We start from the raw sequence: 5,854 nt of genomic DNA, 5'->3' as shown, positions 1-5,854 counted from the left end.
TAAGTTTCAAGCAATTATTATGTGAAAATTAGATTTTAGAGGAATAAAATTGATCTCTCGAGTTTAGAAGTTTCCCTTAAAAATTCGAGCATTATCTCTACCATTTCTAAGTTTCAACCAATTGTTGGGGGTAGAATTGCACATGAGTCTATCAAGTTAGATTGTGTGGTTGAGTGAAATTCTCAACCTTCTACTTATTTTTGGGATTTATTCTCTTCCTATTCATTGTAATTTATTCTAATACAAACAAGTTTGTCTTTTAGGGAATGTATTAAACACATGGGTTTATTAATTACTGTGAACTTTTATTTAAAAGGAAGTAAATACAAATAGAGTAAGTATATATACCAATAAAAGAGGAAATATGTTTACTAGAACATTTTTTTTAATATGAGATAGAAGTAAACATATCCGTAAAAAGAAACTACATAAACTTAAAGAAGTTGATCCCATTTTACAATATAAATATTGTTAAAGGATAGCAAAGAAGTAGTTTTGACATATCAATGTAGGTTTTGAAAACTAAAATTAAAAAATTAAAAAATTAAAAAATTAAAAAAATTAAAAAATATATATAACATAAAAGTTGTTTTCAAAAACTTAGTTTGTGGTGAAATTTTGCTTAAAATTCAAATGTATTGTTTCAATATCTATCCCAAAGGAATGCATATGCTTTAGTGGCAATGCAGCTTCAACCAAAATAATTTGAGCTTGGTCATTCATAATCTTACCGGTACAAGGTAGGAATTATAGGATATGAACTTTATTTATGTCAATATTTTTTACATTCAATTTTCCCTTATTCCTGACATGTAGAGTAGCGATATTTCTTCATTTTCACTATTATTGATGACGGAAAATTTAGGGTTTTGTGATTTAAGAGTTGTGGGTATTTAGCCAGATGGTAGAGCGCCTGCATAGCATGCGAAAGGTACGGGGATCTATACCCTGCATCTTCAAAAGAAACTATTTGTTATTCATATTTTATTTCTATTCAATCTTTCTTTATTTATGACATAATGAGCCGAGATATTTTTTTATTTACACAATTATTGATGACCGGACGTTTATTATTTTCCAATGTAAGAGTTGTGCGGATGTAGATCAAATGGTAGAGCACTTGCTTCTCATGTGGGTAGTACGGGGATCAATACCTTGCATCTCCAAATGAATGAATTATTAAATATATTATTTCTTTTCAAAATTTTCATATTTACGATATAATGAGCAGGTATAGTTTTTCATTTTCACTATTATTGATGACGAGACGTTTAGGGTTTTGTGATATAAGAATCGTGGGGATGTAGCTCAGATGGTAGAGCGCTTGCTTTGCATGCGAGAGGTATGGGGATTGATACCCTACATCTCCAAAACAAAACTATTTATTATTAAAAATGTTATTTCTTTTAAGTTTTCCTTATTCATGACATGTTAAGTAGCGATATTTCTTCATTTTCACTATTATTGATGATGGAAAATTTAGGGTTTTGTGATGCAAGAATTCCGGGGATGTAGCTCAGATGGTAGAGCGCTCGCTTAGCATGCGAGAGGTACGGGGATCGATACCCCGCATCTCCAAAAGAAACTCTATTCAATCTTTCCTTATTTATGACATCATGAGCCGAATTAGTTTTTTCATTTTCACTATTATTGATGACGGGACGTTTAGGGTTTTCTGATGTAAGAATCAGAATCATCATAATGTAGATTAGATTAAGAAACTCTATTCAATCTTTCCTTATTTATGACATCATGAGCCGAGTTATTTTTCATTTTCACTATTATTGATGACGGGACGTTTAAGGTTTTCTGATGTAAGAATCAGAATCATCAGAATGTAGATTAGATTAAGAAACTCTATTCAATCTTTCCTTATTTATGACATCATGAGCGGAGATATTTTTTCATTTTCACTATTATTGATGACGGGACGTTTAGGGTTTTCTGATGTAAGAATCAGAATCATCAGAATGTAGATTAGATTTTAGATCGCTTTCTTAGCATGTGAGAAGTATGGGGATCCTGAGAATGTAGATTAGATTTTAGATCTTAGCATGTGAGAAGTATGGGGATCCTGAGAATGTAGATTAGATTTTAGATCGCTTTCTTATCATGGGGATCCTGAGAATGTAGATTAGATTTTAGATCGCTTTCTTAGCATGTGAGAAGTATGGGGATCCATACTCGCATCTCTAAAGGATTAATGAGTAGCGATATTTTATCATTTTCACTATTATTGATGATAAGACGTTTAGGGTTTTATGTCGTAAGAATCTTGGGGATGTAGCTCAGGTGGTAGAGCGCTCGCTCTGCATGCGAGAAGTATAGGGATCGATACCCCGCATCTCCAAAATAAAACTATCTATTATTAAATATTTCTTCATTTTCACTATTACTAAAGACAGAAAATTTAGGATTTTGTGGTGCAAGTAATGTGGGGATGTAGCTCGTAGAGCGCTCGCGAGGTATGGGGATTGATACCTCATTTGAATCATGGGGATGTAGCTTAGATGGTAGAGCACTTGCTTTGCAAGATGGGGACTGGGACTTATCTATTATTAAATATTTCTTCATTTTCACTATTACTAAAGACAGAAAATTTAGGATTTTGTGGTGCAACTAATGTGGGGATGTAGCTCGTAGAGCGCTCGCGAGGTATGGGGATTGATACCTCATTTGAATCATGGGGATGTAGCTTAGATGGTAGAGCACTTGCTTTGCAAGATGGGGACTGGGACTGGTACGGCATCTCTAAAGGATAACTATAAATTATTAAATATATTAATTATTTTCAATTTATTTTTATTTATGACATAATGTGCAGAGATAGTTTTTTATTTTCACTCTTATTGATGACGAGACATTTAGGGTTTTGTGATGTAAGAATCGTGTGAATGTAGCTCAGATGGTAGAGTACTCGCTTAGCATGCGAGAGGTATGGCGATCAATACCTCTTATCTCCGAAAGAATCTATTCGTTAAATATTTCTTCATTTTCACTATTATTTATGAGAGAAAATTTAGAGTTTTGTGATATAAGAGTTGTGGGGATGTAGCTTAGATGGTAGAGCGTTCGCTTAGCATGCAAGAGGTATAGGGATCGTTACTTTGCATATTTGCATCTCTAGAAGAAAATATATTTCCTTATTTATGACATAATGAGCAGAGATATTTTTTGCTTGGGATGTAGCTCAAATGGTTTTATTTCTATTCAATCTTTTCTTATTTTGATATATTGAGCATAGATATTTTTTTATTTTCACTATTATTGGTGATAGTAGGTTTAGGATTTGATGACGTAAGAATTGTGGGGATGTAGGTCAGATGGTAGAGCGCTAGCTTCGCATGTGAGAAGTACGGTGCGATACCCTGCATCTCCAAAGGAATCCTACTACCAAATATTCTATTTCTATTTCAAATTTTTCTTATTTATGATATAATGAGAAGGGATAGTTTTCATTTTCAATATTTTATTCTATTCAATTTTTCCTTATTTTTTACCTAATGAGCAGAAATATTTTTTCATTTTCACTATTATTCATGACCTGCAGTTTTGGGTTTTGGGTTTTGTTAGGTAAGAATTATGGGGATTAAGCTAAGATGGTAGAGTGCATCTCCTAAAGAAACTATTAGTTATTAATATTTTATTTCTATTCAATCTTTCCTTATTTTTAACATAACGATCAGAAATATTTTTTCATTTTCACGACGCACAGTTTTGGGTTTTGTTATGCAAGAATTGTGGAAATGTAGCTAAGATGGTACTGTGCTCTGTTTGCATGCGATGGTACAGGGATCGATACCTTGAACACCCCGCTCTGTATTCTTAAATGCTCTATAATATGGTGGTGCCTTAATGGGATAGATATTTTATATGGGCTGTATACACCTTTAAATGTGGTTTGCTACTCGCAAAAAAGATAGGGATAGTTAAATTTTTAAGTCACTTTTGAGAAGTATGGTGCAGGATAAATTGGATTATTGCCTATTATTTCTAAGAATATATTAAGTCTTGGGACTAATGTTTGTCATTTGTAGAGATGACATATAACCGAGGAATTCATAGTACCGTTCTCCTTTAAAGAAATTCATAGTACCACTCATTTGTTCTCCTTCTGAAAATATTTATGGATTTAATCTGCCTATTATTTCTAAGAATATTAAGTCTTGAGACGAATGTTTGCCATTTGTGAGATGGCATATAATAGAGCAATTCATAGTATCGTTCTCCTTTAGAGCAATTCATAGTACTACTCATTGTTCTCCTTTTGAAGATATTTATGGATTTAATCCACTTACTCCTCTTGATTTGCTTCCTATTCATTCTAATATTTTTTGAGTAAAGCAACCACAAGTAAGGCAGATTTGATCAAAACATTGCATAAACAGGTGAAAGGAGACAATTGAGAAACAAAAAGTTATTTTAAGAATTAAATATTTTTGTGAGTAAAGCAACCATAATTAAGGTCTGATCAAAACATTCCATAAAGAGGTGAACGAGACAATTGAGAAACAAAATTTCAAAGTTGCTTAAAGAATTAACAAAGGATGGAAGGAAATGATTTTTCAACCCGATAACTGGGTTTGGATACATTTTCGCAAGGAGCGATTTCCATCTTAAAGGAAGAAAAAGTTACATCCAAGAGGGGATAACCCTAATCAAGTCCTTAAAGTAATTAATAACAATGCATATAAAATGATCTTCCTGGAGAATTTTCAACACATTCTACTTTCAATTTTTAATGTTGTTGACTTGAGTCCTTTTGATGTAGGTGATGATTTTTCTGATTCGAGGACGAATCCTTTTGAAGAGGGCGAAGATGATAAGGATCACAGTGATCCAAATGTTCCAACTAGACCGCCAAGAAGATTCAACAAGCATTTATTCTTCATCTATAAAATTGGATAGGCTTTGTTCAACTCTCATTTCATGTGTTACAAGCTTATTCGATTGAGAAAGAACCATTTGGAGCTTTAGAAGTGAATATTTACACAGTTGAAGTGAAGATGAAGTTGCAAGCCTCATTAGATGAGTTGTTAGAAAACTTTATTTATTTTTAATTCATAAAGTATGTAATGGTCAAATTGACCTGGTCATTGGTGGAGATTCAAGTGGATTGAGATTAAATCCAGACCACTAACTTCTTTTGTGGGGAGACTATATATATCCTCAAATTATTATCTACAAATCAGATTTTAGAGGAATGAAATTGATCTCTGAAGTTCAGATGTTCCCCTTAAAAATCAGCATTATCTCTCTCATTTCTTAGTTTCAAGCAATTGTTGGGGGTAGAATTGCGTTTCCGGTAGAATTGCACATGAGTCTATCAAGTTTGATTGCGTGGTTGAGTGAAAATTCTCAACCTTCTACTTATTTTCGAGATTTCTTCTCTTCCTATTCATTGTAATTATCTTAATACAAACAAATTTGTTTTTTCGGAGAATGTATTAAACACATGGGTTTATTAATTACGGTAAACTTTTATTTAAAATGAAGTAAATACAAATGGAGTAAGTATTTAAAATATATTAAGCAACTGGGTTTATTAATTATGTTTACTAGCACATTTTTTTTAAACATGAAATAGAAGTAAACTTAGTAATAAAAAGAAACTAAATAAACTTAAAAGCATATAAATATTGTTAAAGGGTAGCAAAGAAGTAGTTTTGACATATCTAGGTTTTGACAACTAAAATTAAAAACTAAAAAAATTAATAAATTAAAAATTAAAAAATAAATATAAAATAAAAGTGTTTTCAAAAACTTAGTTTGTGGTGAAATTTATCTATCCCAAAGGAATGCATATGCTCTAGTGGCAATGCAACGGAATGCATATGCTCTAGTGGCAATGCAA

The 5,854-nt window shown here is 32.1% G+C and overlaps 1 non-coding gene across 1 annotated transcript; it reads left to right on the top strand.

The window, feature by feature from the left end:
* Positions 1-1,505: 1,505 nt before the first annotated feature.
* TRNAA-AGC (transfer RNA alanine (anticodon AGC)) lies at positions 1,506-1,578 on the top strand. The gene has a single exon. It is a non-coding gene; the product is annotated as a tRNA-Ala (tRNA).
* The last annotated feature ends 4,276 nt before the right edge of the window (positions 1,579-5,854 follow it).

The sequence above is a fragment of the Cucurbita pepo genome, chromosome 3, assembly GCF_057944985.1.
Source record: "Cucurbita pepo subsp. pepo isolate OVF chromosome 3, ASM5794498v1, whole genome shotgun sequence".
In the NCBI taxonomy this organism is placed as follows: domain Eukaryota; kingdom Viridiplantae; phylum Streptophyta; class Magnoliopsida; order Cucurbitales; family Cucurbitaceae; genus Cucurbita; species Cucurbita pepo.
This window is presented reverse-complemented; position numbering and strand designations above follow the sequence as displayed.